This window comes from Kogia breviceps, chromosome 6, assembly GCF_026419965.1.
Source record: "Kogia breviceps isolate mKogBre1 chromosome 6, mKogBre1 haplotype 1, whole genome shotgun sequence".
NCBI classification, from domain to species: domain Eukaryota; kingdom Metazoa; phylum Chordata; class Mammalia; order Artiodactyla; family Physeteridae; genus Kogia; species Kogia breviceps.
In genome coordinates, this window is record NC_081315.1 from 86,151,229 (window position 1) to 86,168,739 (window position 17,511).

A 17,511-nucleotide genomic window follows, 5' to 3' on the forward strand; every position below is an offset into this window, starting at 1 on the left:
TGATGATGATTGGACAACAATGTGTACTTAATACTATAGAAGGATATGCTTGAAAATGGTTAAAATGGTAAAATTTATGTTGTGTATATTTTACCACAATAAAAAATAATTGAGCAAATAGAAAGTAGATGAAGGAAAAATGATAAAATTATAACAATAATTAGGGATAGATGATGGATATGTAAGAATTAACTATAGTACTCTCCCTACTTTGAAGTATATTTGATTTTTTTATAGTAAAGTTAATATAAATGTAAAAACGTAACTTTCAAACTAAAAATAATGAAAAGTGACTATTCAGAAGGAGAGCTATATGATAAGGTTTTAAGATGATCACTGGATGCTGTGTGAAAAATAAAAATGAGATTTCAGATGGTTAGGCAGAAGAATATCATTTTGTCTATGATGGAATCAGTAGTCTTGAAAAGGGATGCACTTACATATATTAAGGTTGTAGAATCATCAGACTTGATGATGACTGGATATTGTGACACTTCTGGCATGAGCTATGGAGTAGATAGTTAAGGAGGTAAGAAGATAAGAAGAAAAGCAGGGCAGCATGATGTTATAGAAGTCAAAGAAAAAGGTAGTCAATGTTGAACATAGAGAAGAGCTCGAGTAAAGTGACCACCAAGTTTAGGAATACGGAAATTATTTGTAACCTTACCTAGAGTGTCTTGGGTGGGAGCCAGTTAGTCATAGGTCGATGTCACAGACTGTTTGTGTTTGCCCCAAGTTCATATATTAAAACCCTAACCCCAATGTGATGGTATTAGGAAGTAAGGCCTTTTGGAGGAAATGAGGTTCAGATGAGGTCATGAGGATGCAGATGGATTTGTTGTTATGGGGTTGGGTAGTTAAGGGAATTTCTATCCGTTGGCTTCTACTTTTCCTGTGAAAAAAGAATTAGGATAATAGTAAACTTTTATTGATGGTTTATTGACAGCAGGCATTATTTTAAAAGATTTCCATAGTGACTCATTTACTACTTATAATAATCTTATGAGGCAGGAAATATTATTGTCTCTATTTTACCGATAAGGAACTGAGGCACAGAACTGTTAAAAAAAATGTATCCCTAAGGTTGCATTTAGGTAAATTGCTGGAACATGAATACAAAGCCAGACAGCTTACTTTTAGAGTCCACAGTCTTAATTACAAGCCACATTTAACTAAGGTCATCCACTGATGGTGAAGGAGATATTGGAGGAGTCTGTCATTGAAGGAGTATGAAGGGAGGAAAGAGTCTCTCCAGAAACTGGAATAATATGATAAGATCATAAAGGATATAGAGAGCTCAGTTGAGACTTGGAATTACAAGCTGAAAGTGCTATCAATCAACCTGGTGATGTGATTTGCTCCAGAGGATCTCAGCTACTTGAACGCAGGCACTGAGAAGACAGACTCTTGTGTTTATCTGAGTTTAGCATTTATCGGGTATAGCAAAATGACAAAAAGACAACGGAGAGTGAGGGTGGCTGCAATAATCTACAGGGAAAGACGCTTTGGGGAATACATCCCTCATATTAAAAAGCTCTTTCTACTATGTTAGTATTTTTTTCTCTCATTGGTCTTTTCTGGCAAAGACTTTTGGTGAATAGAGCAGAGCCTTGCAATTCAGCTAAGTTCAACACACTGGTATAGAGAATTTCGTATATACTAGCCTCTCTGCTACATGCTAGGTATTTTGAACCAGGATTTTGCTCTTTGTTTAGTATTAATGCCACTGGTACCATAAATTTTGTCTAAAAGCAGTGTATCAGATATTTAAGTGCCTTCACTCTGGCCTATCTATATATCCTATCTTGGTTACAGGGTCATATCACTGATTACTTTCAGATTTCTTTCATGTCACTTATGTTACTCCATAATCAAAACATGTTAATTTTCTAGTAACATGAACAGACCTTAAGTTAACACCTCAAATTTTATTTTACAATTTAAAAAGTTAAAATTTGCATCTGAGTCAAATTAAAAGGAGAGTCAAATATAAAATTTTGTAGATATCATAATGACCCATCCCAGCAAAATTTTAATAATTAAGACTTAGGTAATTGGAAGCTCTGAATAATCTTCAGGGTTGTTTGGACATTAGCTGATCATCTATACCCTATGAAAAACTTACTTTTATGACGATTCTGATGGACTGAAATTGTGTACTAGATTCTGAATCACAAAAGTTTACATAGATTAAGCAATAATGAGATGAATCATTAGAAGTAATTTTACTTTGAACCTGTTAATGCAACGTGTGGCCCTTGATTTCAAAGGCAATAGAATTAGTTGTTAAAAATATGGAATTTGGGGGTGGGCTGCCGGGAACAGGGCGGAGTGCGGCCGCACGGGTGCGTCAAGAGGGAGAGGCAGCTGCTGCGATAGACGTGTTCCTCATGATCGGGCGCCACAAGACCACCATCTTCATGGACGCCAAGGAGTCAAGCACCGTGTTCGAGCTGAAGCACATTGCCTAGGGCATCCTCAAGCGGCCGCTGGTGGAAGAGCGGCTGTACAAGGACGACCAGCTTCTGGATGACAGAAAGACACTGGGCGAGTGTGGCTTCACCAGCCAGACAGTATGGCCTCAGGCCCCAGCCACTGTGGGGCTAGCCTTCAGGGCAGATGAAGCCTTTGAGGCCCTGCACATCCAGCCCTTCTCCAGCGCACCCGAGCTGCTGGAGGTGATGAAGCCACAGAACCGAGGAAGCAGCGCCAATGAACAAGCTCTGCAGTGAGAGCCCCCCACCACCAACTGCACCCCCAATAAAAGATTAGGGTGTCCCCCCCAAAAAACCCCTACAGAATCTGGGACTTTCCTGGTGGCGCAGTGGTTAAGAATTTGCCTGCCAAAGCAAGGGACGTGGATTCGAGCCCTGGTCCAGGAAGATCCCACATGCCGTGGAGCAACTAAGCCCGTGCGCCACAACTACTGAGCCTGTGCGCTAGAGCCCGCGAGCTGCAACTACTAAGCCCGCGTGCCACAACTACTGAAGCCCGCGTGCCTAGATCCCGTGCTCCACAACAAAAGAAGCCACGGCAATGAGAAGCCTGTGCACCGCAAAGAAGAGTAGCCCCTTCTCGCTGCCACTAGAGAAAGCCCGTGCACAGCAAGGAGGACCCAACACAGCCAAAAATAAATAAATAAATAAATTAGTTAAAAAGAAAAGCTTATATATATAAAACTACAGAATCTTTGTCCCCTTTCCAAACCTACTGAATCAGAATCTGCACTTCGATAAGATCTCCAGGGAATTTGTATGCACATTACAGTTTGAGAAGCACTGGTCTGGGTCATCATTATAGTAATTAGTATTGTGATGGGTTGAAATGTGAACTCACATAAAACACCCACTGGTTTTTACGTTTTGGTCTAGAGATGAGCTGACCACATGTAAGTCCTGATAGTTTCTAGGCAAAAAGGTAGTTTGAGAGAAAAATGGGGAGAAAGAACTGAGGTCTCCTTTTATTTTAGACTTGATGTGATTGTCTGGTTGGCAAAAGCATCCATTCACAATTTTGATATCCATCTTCTCTGGTCTTCTTTGTGGTCATGCTCTGGCTTTCCTCTTTCCTTCTGCAGTTTTCCATATCCCTTAATTTAAAATCCCTGATTTGCGAAAGCAATAGTTTCTAGATTCTCAGCAGCCAAGTATTTATTGGGTAGAAATGAGTTAACCCAAGAAACATTTGAAGTTGTCAGGATTCTGATGGTTCAGGAAATTTTGAAAATCATCATATGGGGCTCTAAATACTGGAATGGTTGACAAGATTTTTCCAGGACATGGCAGATGTTGACTCACAGGAATTAATGTGATTAACCTTCAGCCAAAGTATGTTCAAGGAAGAGAGGTGAATCTGAGTCATTAGCTTTTGATTCTGGAGCAACGAAAAATTACGGCATTTGCTCTGTCCATGCCCTTCCATACGCAGATCACCTCATTTATATCATTGCTCCTTCATGTTTCTTTTTCAAAAGTATAAAATGCCAAGGTGAGTGACCAAAAGAGAGCAGCTATTCAGTATATGGCAATGACAACCAAGCTAAGGTTTTCTTCTCGTCAAATATTTCTATCGAGAACTCTTTTGTTTCTTCCTCTCTGTGCTTTCTTCTTGGAGAAGAAAGAGGCTTTTCAAGAGTTGCTGAAAAGTTACAATTTCTTCTCCTCTTAACTCCCCAACCCACTCCAATCTCTCCCCGGTGCTTTACCAAACCAGCATTTTCCAGGAACACCAAAGACCTAATTTTCAAATGTATTTGGAAAAAGATTAATTCTCAATCTACTTGAACTCAGAGAAGCATTTGGTATGGTTGGCCACTAACTCCTCTAGAAACCATCTCCTCCCTTTGTTTCATGGGACACGCATGCTCCCGGTTTGCCTCCCACATCTCGTCTCTACTTGCATAATCAGTTCCTAGCTCTTCCTCTGCCTGCTTCTTTTCTTGAGTATTTCTTAGGGCTCCATCCTCTTTCATTTTACTTCCCCTCTTGAAGCAATCTTATTCACCCTTTTGGCTTCAATTTAATCACTCCAATATTGTCAGTAATAATAACATTTAATGGATGGTTATAATGTGCCAGGCACGGTACTAAGCTCTTCATTTGATACATCTAATTTATTCCTCATAACAACTCCAAAATGTTTAACTCCATCCAGTGCTTCTCCTGAGTCTCAGAAATGCTTATACACACGTATACCAGAAAAGTCCTTTGACTGTCTTGGAGGCACCTCAGAGGCAAAATGTTAAACATGGTATTCTTCATCTTTCCCACTCTACTCCATCTAAAATCTATTCTTCCAAACTTGTTCCCTAAATCAGCTCATGGTATCACCAACCACCAATTACTTGCTCAAGCCAGAAACCTAAGAGTCAAGCTTTTTTGACTCTTACATTTGACCACTCTGTCTAATCACTAAATCCTATTGATTTTACTCCCTAAATATCTTTCTAATATGCCACTTCTCTGGATGTCCATTACTTTCAATCAACTCCATGGTTTCTCAACCTTCACACCATTGACATGTTCGATCAGATAATTCTTTATTATGGTAGATTGTCCTGTGCATTGTAGTATGTTTAGCAGCATCCCTGGCTTCTACCAACTAGATGTCAATGATGGCCCTTCGTCCTTCCCCCCAGAGTTGTGACAACTAGAAATGTCTCCAGGCATTACCGAATGTCCACTGGGAAGCAGTAATGCCCCCAGTTAAGAACCATGGCTGCAGTCCCAGTTAATATCATCTCCCTCTGTATTTAATGCAACAGACTTAATTTGTCCTAAATGGTGGAAAATGCAAATGTCACAACCCTTCTTAAAAAACTTTAGTTTCTGGGCTTCCCTGGTGGCACAGTGGTTAAGAATCCATCTGCCAATGGGTTCGAGCCCTGGTCCGGGAAGATCCCACATGCCGCAGGGCAACTAAGCCCATGCACCACAACTATTGAGCCCGCGTGCTGCAACTACTGAAGCGCGTGCACCTAGAGCCAATGCTCTGCAACAAGAGAAGCCACTGCAATGAGACGCCTGTGCACTGCAAGGAAGAGCAGCCCCCACTCGCCACAACTAGAGAAAGTCCGTGTGCAGCAACGAAGGCCCAACACAGCCAAAAATAAATAAATAAAAAAATAAATTAAAAACAAAAAACCAAAAAAACACTTTAGTTTCTCCATGCTTTTAGAATAAAATCCAGAGTTCTTAAAAGTATTCCCAAAGATTTTTTAAAAAGGTTTATTGAAATATAACTTATATACAAAAGACTGTACATATCTAATGTCCATAATTTGATGAGCTTGGACATGTGCAAACCCATGAAACCAACACAACAGTCAAAAGTAATAAACATACCCATTACCTCCAAAAGTTTCTTGTGTGCCCCACTTTCTTCCTTTTGTGGTAGGAGCTCTTAACATGAGATCTATTCTCCTAATTTTTAAAAAGTGCACAACACAGTATCGTTAACTATAGGTACTGCGTTGTACTGTAGATCTCTAGAACTTATTCATCTTGAATAACTAAAAATTTATACCTATTGAACAAATCCCCACTCACCCTCTCCACTCCCCATCCCTTAGCCCCTAGCAGCCGCCATTCTAATGTCTACTTCTATTAGTTTGACTATTTTCGATGCCTTATATAAGTGGAATCATGCAGTATTTGTCCTTCAGTGACTGGATCATTTCACTTAGCATAATGTTCTCCAGGCTTATCCATGTTGTTGCATATGACAGGATTTCCTTCTTTATCTATTCATTCCTCAACAGACACTTAGGTTGTTTCCATACCTTGGCTACTGTGAATAATGCTGTGATAAATGTGGGAGTGCAAACACCACTTTGAGATAGTGATTTCCTTTCCTTTGGATATACACCCAGAAGTGGGCTTTCTGGATTATATGGTAGCTCTATAGTGCTGCAACATTTACATTCCCACCAACAGTGCACAAGGCTTCCAATTTCTCCACATCCTCACCAACACTTGTTAATTTGTTTTTTGAGAATAGTCTTCCTTTTTAAAAATTATTGAAATATACTTGGCATAAAGTTGTGTAAATTTAATGTGTACATGTTAATTTGTTATTATTTATATGAGGTGATATCTCATTGTGGTTTTGATTTGCATTTCTTTGATGACAGTGATGTTGAGCACCTTTTCATGTATCTGTTGGCCATTTGTATGTCTTTGAAGAAATGTCTATTCAAGCCCTTTGCCCATTTTTAAATTGGGTTATATATATTTTTTGCTATTGCGTTGTAAGGGTTCCTTATATATTTTGAATATTAACTCCATATCAGATATATGGTCTGCAAATATTTTCTCCCATTCCACAGGTTGCCATTTAATTCTGTTGATTGTTTTCTTTGCTGTGCAGAACTTTCTAGTTTGATGTAGTTCCACTTATTTTTGCTTTTGTTTGTGCTTTTGGTGTCACGAACAAGAAAGCATTGTGAAGACCCTGTTTCCTTCTAGAAATTTTAGTTTCAAGTCTTACATTTACATTTTTAATACATTTTGAGTTTATTTTTGTATAAGACAAGGGTCCAATTTCATTCTTTTGTATGTGGATATTCAGTTTTCCCCACACCATTGTTGCAAAGACTATCCTTTCCCCATTGTGTGTTCTTGGAATCCTTGTGGAAGATCATTTGACTACTTATACGTCAGTTCATTTCTGGACTTTCTATTCTGTTCCACTGCTCTATATTTCTGTCTTTATGCCAGTAAAACACTGTTTTAATTACCTCAACTGATCTACAGATTCAATGTTATCCCCATCAAAATCCCAATGGTATTTTTTACAGAAATATTAAAAAAGTCCTAAAATTCAAATGGAACCATAAGAGACCTCAAATAGCCAAAGCAATCTTGAGAAAGAACAAAGCTGGAGGCATTACATTTTCTAATTTCAAAATATATTATAAATCTAGAGTAATTTTAAAAAGTGTTCCCACGTTTTGACTCTTACTTATTCTTCAGTTTCCTCTTGGGCTGTATTGGATTTCCTTATATAAGCATTTCCTCAAAATACCAATTCTCTGTCCTCGGGCCATTTGCAGCTCTTTTGTCCTTTGCTTGGAATGCTTTCACTTTCCCCTCTCCCTTCTCCTAGTCAATTGCCCATCATCCTTCAGGTCTCAGCTGACAAGTTACTTACTCAAAGAGATCCTTCTTAACCAGTACTGATATTCCTCTCTACCAGACTAGGTTAATGACTCGTGCTACCCAAACTATATGCTTCCATAACAGATTGCACTTCCTCTTTCTCTCTCTCTATATATAGTCTGCTTAGTACCTGCTACAATGCAGGGCACGTAGTACAAACTCAGTAAGTGATTGAATGCTTTGGAGACTCTATTGGAAAGAAGCAGTGGTATCTTGTAGCCTATGAGGATAGGAAATTCAGAGATGTCTCATTAGCTACAAGAGGTAGGAACCATAATGTCAGGGACCAAGGTCACATTTTCTATCTGCTGGGACCAAATGATCTCTTGTCTCTATTCTTCTTGCACCCTTGCTTTATCTGTTGCTTTCTGCACTTCACTCTTTTTACCCATGTCAAATCAGCCTTGACTCTATAAGAACTCCATTTCTGGCTTGTCTAATACCAAGCAACAAGTGCTACTAAGTCATAAGTTTTCTGTAGTGCACAATTCAGTGGCCCCATATCCTGAAATTAATGAGAAAGATGAACAGTGAGATGTATGCCCTTGATTCTATGGTTACTTCTTTGGTTTTCCAGAAGCCAACAGAGAGACATATGAGAACTTAGAGAATTTTTAAAAATCCTGAGCACCTCATGGACCCTCTTCCACAGAGCATCAGTGTTTGGTCCCAAAGAAAAAAGGTCAAGAACTCTCAAAATCTCCAAATGCTGACAGAGCCACCATTGAAAGCCAGCCAACATGAACTGACCCTTTTTCTTGTTGAATGGACATCACAGGAAATGATCATCAGTGAAAGAACTAACTTGATTTGTCTGATGGCCCTACAGAGACAAAGTTTTATTTATTTTTAAAACAGAACTAGAAATAGTTCCTTAAATTTTTAATTTTACTGTAAAGCTTGCTACAAGGCATAGGCAATTATATGCTTTGAGGAGCATGTATGGTGAAGCAGATGCATTTATGCTGAGACACATTCAGAGAAGAAAAAGTGGGCAAATTATATGGGGGCATATGGGCTTTGGTAAAAGACTCAGCCAATTGTCCCCACATCTCAAGAGCGAGACACAGCTTATATTTTGGAATAGCGGAAATCATACTTTTGTGGATGTAGATGAACGCTCAAGTGTGATACATCAGGCAGCAGAGGCTGCCACTTGGAGCAATGCTGATTTATTTTAGGTAAGCTAAGCCAAGGGAAACCCATAATTTTCTAAGGAAGAGATTTTGCAATCATCTTTAAACTTTCAGATGCTAATTCCTATCTTATTTCTATAACCACCCGCTCTACAGCATGTTTAATGAAAATAAGAGATGATGGCTGTCATATCTTAAGTGAGCTAAATATTATCTGTGCTGAAAATCAATGTGAAATAATCTCTAATTATAAAGCTGGGAAACAGAACATTTTAGCACATGTGCGTTAAAGGAGCAGGTCCCCAGTTCTTACCATTAGAGCTGTCTTGAAAATTACTCACATCTGCTAAAAGGGGAAAAGATAGAGTGTCTTCATCAGTGTTTTAAAAAAAAATCTAAATATTTTGCAATTATGATGAAGTTTGGCCTGAACACCGATTTTTTTCTATGTTGGTGATTAAAAACATTTTATTTTACATGAAAAATGTCTCTGATTTGTGTAATACTGAATGCAGAAATTATATAGCATACCATACATAATTTTGCAAATGCTAAATAGATGGTATATGCCAGGTGTCGTGCTAAATGCCTCACATGTTATCTGCCTTATGTTTACTTCCCAGTCAAGATAATGATCAAGTGGCAAAAACTCCCTATGGGACTAACTCTATTAAAAATTTTCCAAAAGATTCAGAAATCTACTTCAATCTTCAGACAACAGCAATACAACAGCAAACCATAGAGAAAAGAACATAAAAAAATGCTTTTATATGATATATAGTTTAAATATTTTAAAGGGTTGGGTTTTTATGGCTTGGGAAACATGATGATATTAATCATTTATCTTTGTACTTAAATAACAAGTCATATTTAATCTAAATCAAATCATTAATCTACTTATGTTATGTACTGCTACGTGCTAAGATATGAAAGGGAGGTTTCCATATGGAACTAAACTTAAAAACTCATTTCTTCAGCTTTTCTTCCTCTCAACTCAGTAGTCCACTTTCAAAACTGTGATTAAGAAAACGGTAACATGGGCTTCCCTGGTGGCGCAGTGGTTGAGAGTCCGCCTGCCGATACAGGGGACACGGGTTCGTGCCCCGGTTCGGAAAGATTCCACATGCCGCGGAGCGGCTGGGCCCGTGAACCATGGCCACTGAGCCTGCGCGTCCGCAGCCTGTTCTCCGCAACGGGAGAGGCCACAGCAGTGTGTACTGCAAAAAAAATCTCATAAATAATTGGGCCATGTTATACAGTTGATGGTCTTTTTTGCATTGCTGCTCACATTTTGAAAACTGCATTTTCTCCCTCAGTTTCCAAAACCACCAGTGAAAAAAATGATCTTTATAGGCATAAAAAGCCCCCTTAAGAACTGAATGGACAAATGATTCATCTACAGTATGTGGGTAAATCTTTTTAGACTGGTCATTTTTATCCTTCAAATTGCACATAACTTTGTGCTGGAGTTGATGTTAAACTTAACAAGGTGCTTTGATCTTTTTACGCGGGCCTCTCTCTGTTGTGACCTCTCCCATTGCAGAGCACAGGCTCCGGACGCGCAGGCTCAGCGGCCATGGCTCAAGGGCCCAGCTGCTCCGCGGCACGTGGGATCTTCCCAGACCGGGGCACGAACCCATGTCCCCTGCATCGGCAGGCGGACTCTCAACCACTGTGCCACCAGGAAAGCCCAAGTGCTCTGATCTTAAATCAACTCTCAGATTTTTCTTTTGTTTAGAGATCATGGAAGTGTTGCTGAAAATTCTCACTCAGTTTCATAAACGATATGCCCATAAACTTCAAAAATCCTAAACCACCTTAGGTCTCACTAAATGAAAATACATTTGATCACATTTACCTATGTGAAGGGGAAAATTAACCAAATCAACTCTTATGAGGCTCTATCAAGTCGTTTTGAATTGTTGTAAAAGGCATTAGTGTAACATCGATTAGTAACTAAAAGCTGAAATAGACTTAGTTGATCAAGGGATAATAAAACCCTGAAAAATGTTGATCTTATTATTACTGTTTTTCAGCTATATCCTTAAGGTTGGGTCAAATCAATTCATCAACAACTCAGCTGAACAGCTGATATTCTACTTTAGAGCAAGGAAACTGCATCCATCGATCACCCCAACATTATTGAGTTATACTAAATTTCTCTCACTTTAAAAGTCTCTTAAGCAGAGAATGTCAAAATCTTTTTTGCTAAGAAGGAATACCTACCTTTTAGCTGAAATTTCATGGCTGAATTTTGTGCATTTCTTGGTGAAATAATGTTGCCTCTCAGTATAATTCAATGTCTTCTGGCTTTTATAAGGTCCCTTATATCCTACAACTTTTGAACTGGGATGTCTATTTTATATTAAAATGGTATATTTACTATTCTGCTGGGGCACTGCAAGGGATAGAAAGGAAATTTGCACACCCTTCTAATGCAGGCTGCCTTTAAGAAGCCATCATAACTGACAATCACATTCCAGTGTATGTTTTCTTGAAGTCACTTGGTCAGAAATGTGTTTCATCATTCACCGACAATTTCAACCTATCTTTTCATATAAACTCTAGGCCACTCAACTGTGAACAACATTTAATTATAAGCTCAATTTTTTTTTATTGAAAATGCAGGATCTTATACATATATTTGTCAAATTGATTAGTATGTGAAAATGAAGACTGAATATAAGTCTGGAAGCTCTCCTACAGAGAGCTCTCCTACAGAGAGCTCTCCTACAGAGCTTTTTTAAATTACTTAATAAAAAAAGCCCATTTTTTCCACTTAGAATAGTAAGTAGGTCCTTAAAAGTCCAAAGACATGGATTTCTATGATTTTTTCATGTCAGTCAGTCAATAATTTACTAAGCACCCACTGTGTGCCTATGTTTGTTGGGTATAAATTTCAATATTTTCATCTTGAGAAGATGAAAGCCAAGATTTGTTATAATAACATAGTTCTTTTCTTAAATTAGAAAACAAAGACTATACTACCTGAAATCTTTCAACTCTCAACTCATCTGACTTGTGTTTATATTGTTGTGGGGTTTTGTTCTAGTCCTTTGATGCTCAAAGCTAGTTTGCAGCCCAGATGTAACTTTCACCTAAAGCTTGTGAGAAATACTTACAGACTATCTATCCAATAATGAGTTAACATCCAAAATATATAAGAAACTGATATAACTCAAGAGCAAAACAAACAAGCAAGCAATCTGATTAAAACTGGGCCGAGGTCCTGAGTAGACATTTTTCCAAAGAAGACACACGAATTGCCAACAGGTACACGAAAAATGCTCAGCATTACTAACCATCAGAGAAATGCAAACCAAAACTACAATGACATAGTATCTCATACATTTTGGGAGGTCTATTATAAAAAACATGGGGGGATAACAATTGTTGGTGAGGATGTGTAGAAGAGGGAAACCGTGTGCACTACTGGTAGAAATGTAAATTGCTACAGCTAATGTAGAAAACAGTATTCAGTTTCCTCAAAAAATTAAAAATAGAACTACCATATGATCCTGCAATTCCATTTGTGGGACTATATCTGCAGGAAATGAAATAACTGTCTTGAAAAGGTATCTGCATCCCTATGTCCATTGCAGCATTATTCACAATAGCCAAGACATGGAAACAACCTGTCTCTCGATGGATGTATGGATAAAGAAGTTGTGATATATACATATAAAATGGAATATTATTCAGCCTTTAAAAAGAAGGAGATCCTGTCATTTATGAGAACATGGATGGACCCTAAGGGCGTTATGCTAAGTGAAATAAATCGGACAGAGAAAGACAAATACTGTGTGATCTCACTTGTATGTGGAACATAAAAGTGCCAGATTCATAAGTGATTGTCAGGAGCTAGGTGGGGGTGGGGTGGAGGAAATGGGAGATGTTGATCAAAGTATGCAAACTTCCAGTAAGAAAATGAGTAAGTTCTGGGGATCTAATGTATAGCATGGTCACTATAGTTAAAAATACTGTATTATATACCTGAACGAGAGTAAACCTTAAATCTTCTCAACACACACACACAAACACACACACACACAGAGGTAATTATATGAGGTGATGGAGCTGTGAAGTAACCCTATTATAGTAATCATTTCATGATAAATAGCTGTATCAAATCATCACATTGTATGCCTTAAACTTTTGCACAATGCTATACATGAATTGTATCTCAATAAAGCTGAAAAAATTAAAGGTAAAGAGATAAAAGAAATACCGTATCTCAGGTCCCATCCTCAGATCTACTGAATTAGAATCTGCATTTTAACATGATCCCCAGGTGATTGGTAAATTTGAGAGGCACTGATACATATTGTACCATGAAATTAGAGACAAAGTATAATTTTTACAAAGAAGAAAGAGCTATTTAGATATAACTATTACATGATTAAACTATTAAGTGAATAAATATTCATTGTTGTTGATTATTGGTTTATAAATAGATTAAAGTTTTTTGTTTTGCTGATGAGCAATATTTATGTGACAACAAAATAACTCATTAAGGATTAAGAAATATAAAACAAGACATTTTTACATACTACTAAATAATTGGCTTGGATTGCTGTTATTGTTTCAATTAAGTGTTTATTTTAGGGAGCTGTATATGAAGCATCATTTGGATAACCCATTATAGATAATAAATGTTTTGCATCTTAAATGTTAGAGCTCATCATTATTTCTCTGGTATGTGCATGGTAGATGCCATTATCCAAGTTGCATAGGTGAAGAAAAGAGGTCAAAGAATTTAATCCATTACCCAATACAGTGTGATGTGTTTGTTGGGCCTGTTCATTTGCCCAACTTGAACAAATTGCCATGATAGAAACCCAACTTAAGCCAGCGTAAACATAATTGAAAATTCTGGAATGTTTGCATCTAGAATATGGCAGATATGAGGGATACGGGGCTCAAGCCACACTTTACCAGCTTAACACTCTCAGGGGAAAAAGTAACACTTGTCCTCTCCTTGGTGGCTCTGGCAGAAATTCCTGGCAGGCACTTTCACTGGCTCACTTTGAGTCACTGTGGCTGGAGGGATAGGACAGAATTGAACAGGACATGTGACCACTTGTGTGGCCAAGAGGAGAGGATTAAATAAATAACAGGATCAGCGTCAGTGCCTATAAAGCATGAGGAAGAGGTTGTCCCTGGAAAGAGGGATTCTGAGTTTTAGAAGGGTAAAAGAAAATAAAAATAAATATGATGGTAAGTGCTTGAACTGGGTCAAGATCATACACTGAGGAGTTTTGATTTCTCTTTTCAATTACACTTGACAGAAACATTGAAGCAATAGTTTTCATTTGGTTGTGGTGATGGGATGTGCTCATATTGAAATTTCCTGGAGGAGTATTCAAGCATACATTCACCTGCATAGAGCCTTAGACTGATATAGGAAGGGTCTCAGGTGAGAGTGGGTGGAACAATGTGAGGGCAGAATCCAAGGTTTCACCAGATATCTATCTGTACTTAGGTACTTTAATTTATTAAAAATATTCTCTAAATTGGGTGTCAACTGGACAGTGATAAAAGATTAGTAAATGTAAGGTGTCTTGGTTTTATTTATTTATTTTAAAACATCTTTATTGGAGTATAATTGCTTTACAATGGTGTGTTAGTTTCTGCTGTATAACAAAGTGAATCAGCTATACGTATACATATATCCCTATATCCCCTCCCTCTTGTGTCTCCCTCCCACCCTCCCTATCTCACCCCTCTAGGTGGTCACAAAGCACTGAGCTGATCTCCCTGTGCCATGCGGCTGCTTCCCACTAGCTATCTATTTTACATTTGGTAGTGTATATATGTCAATGCTACTCTCTCACTTTTTTCCAGCTTGGCATCTTGGTTTTAATAATGTAATGCTTTTTTATTTTAAAGAAAAAAAATGTGTGTCATATTCCCCGTCCCCCTCCTTTTTCTTTTTTGGTAACCACACCTGTGGAAAGCCCATCTGTTCAGATTAAGAATTCATGTTAGTATGGCAGGTGGCAAGTGGGTCCTTACCTGGGAAGAAATAAATAGCCCCTCAACAGTTGCCTTGAGAACTGCAAGCAACACATCATTAAAACTCAAAACAATTGTTTGCCACATTTCTTTAATGCTTCTGGTATGTATGATGCTCAACATTAATGATTAAAATGAGAATTACCAATCTTGAGGTTATCAATTACTAAGGTCTTTCTAGCCACATTTATAGGAATAAATGAGAGAAAAATATCAATCGATTCTATCTTGCTTAAATAATTTTTTCACTCCATGCATCTGGGGGTTAGGCCATCATAAATTTTCAAGCCCTTAGGAAAAGATACCAGTTTCCCCAATCCTTCATTAAATGTGTATTAATGCATTCTTTATCTCTTCTTTAATGGTCCCTAAATTCTAAAGTGTTTTTCACTTTCGGATCTTTTTGTGTAAAATGTTTTACTTAAATCTCTCTGATCTCTACAGGTAAATAACTAATGATCACTGTTAACTTCTTTCAATGTAACATGATTAATTTTAACTCCAGTGTTTGTAACTATTATGTCTATGATAATACAATGTTGCTTATCCTTATCTTTAAATCCCCAGCCAGTTTCTAATATCTGCCCTTTTATATAACCTTGCCCTTTTTCAATAGAGTGCTTGATGAGATATCAGTCTCTAATCATTTAGATTATAGAAAAATCCCCTAAAGTCTTTTCAACCAGAGTTTCTTTTTAACCTGAACACTGAAATCCTCTCATATGTAGTACAAATCTTTCTTCATTCTCTGAAAGTCACTTCAAAAGATGTTTCATATTTCTAGAAAATGGGTAAACCTCACTATACTCAGATGCCATCTTGTTCAAAGCTTTTAATGCTTTGTTTAAGGTATGTTACTACAGTGCTAGGATAAGACTTACCACATGTAAAGATATTTACAGCATTGAGTAGGCTGTGAAATACAATCATCTTGGGCAGCAGAGCCAGAATGTGAAGAGTACTAAAATTAAGATGCTCTCTTTCTATTCCTTGACTGTAACTCCTTTCAACTTCACACCTTTTGAAAATCAAAGCCTACTATTAAAATAAAGCCATATAGAAATAAGTCCTCTTTTTCAAGTGCCTAATAAAAACTGAAATTGAATTTAATTGATGCCCCTTAATCTCTCTGTGGTTTCATTTTCAACATTATCAACAAAAAGAGTATTAAAAAAGGAATCCAAGTCCCCAAATCTGCACTTAATCCTCCACTGCTAAATTTAAGAATCTTTGTGTGGCATGGACATGAAATATGCCTATGTATTTATGTGATATTTTAGGCATAAACCAAGCCATCTGCCCATCTTTGTGTCTCCCCACTTTTCATGCTATTCTCTTTCCTACCCTTAGTAGCTCTTCCTTTTAACTTTAAAGCAATACACAGGTTTAATAAAAATAGACACCTGAGCTCGTGTTACAAAAAAAAAAATCTATGCATATATCACTAAGTATATATCATTTATGTTTGTAAAATGTCTATTTCTATATACATATCAGTGTATTACTATGGATACACAGAAAAAGCACTGGAAGAATACTCACCAGGTTATTTAACTAACTGAGGAGGAGTGGGATGGGTTGGTGTAGAGGGCAGGAACTGAAGACAGACTTCTAGGTTTACATGTTTTATTTTTTACATTACACAAAAAACACATACATATATTTAACTTGTACAGACATTTTACAAAATTAAATGCACTTTCAAATTATTGCTTTCCATTTATGGAGAATTTGGGGACAAGGGTGAAATCCCACTCCTTGGTCACTGACAATCTACACTTCCAAGCATCTAAGTGAAAAGAGGTGAACTTCAGTAAGATAGAGGAGCAAGCAATATTAAGCACAGAGAAGTGGAGGAAGTTGGAGAGTGGCAAAGAGACACTGCTTTGGTAACAAGAAGTGATGGGAGATGTGCAAGAAAGTATTTTCAGTAGCATATCAAGGGTAGAAATCAGAAGTTGGGGTAAGCAGGAAACCATAAACAACAACAAAAAAAGACATCCTACAGACTGGGAGAAAATATCTGCAAATGATGCAACCAACAAGGGCTTAATTTCCAAAATATACAAACAGCTCATACAACTCAACAACAAAAAACAAACCAATCAAAAGACCTAAATAGGCATTTCTCCAAAGAAGATAAAGATGGCCAACAGGCACATGAAAAGATGCTCAACATCACTAATCATTGGAGAAATGCAAACCAAAACTACAATGGGATACCACCTCACACAGGTCAGAGTGGCCATTATTAAAAAGTCTGCAGGACTTCCCTGGTGGCACAGTGGTTAAGAATCTGCCAGCCAATGTAGAGGACATGGTTTGACCCCTGCCCCAGGAAAATCCCACATGCCGTGGAGCAACTAAACCCCTGCACCACAACTACTGAGCCTGCACTCTAGAGCTCATGAGCCACAACAACTGAGACGGCAGCCACAACTACTGAAGTCCATGTGCCTAGAGCTCGTGCTCTGCAACAAGGGAAGCCACTACAATGAGAAGCCCGTGCACCGCAATGAAGAGTAACCCCAGCTCTCCGCAACTAGAGAAAGCCCGCACACAGCAACGAAGACCCAACACAGCCAAATAAAGAAAAAAAAAAAAAGTCTGCAAATAACAAATGCTGGAGAGGATATGGAGAAAAGTGAACCCTCTTATACTGTTGGTGGCAATGTAAGTTGGTGCAGCCACTATGGAAAACA

General features: G+C 37.9%; 1 pseudogene; it reads left to right on the forward strand.

Annotated features, from left to right (window-relative positions):
- The first annotated feature begins 2,381 nt into the window (after positions 1–2,381).
- On the forward strand, positions 2,382–2,732 carry LOC131758953 (elongin-B pseudogene; annotated as a pseudogene).
- Positions 2,733–17,511: the final 14,779 nt, after the last annotated feature.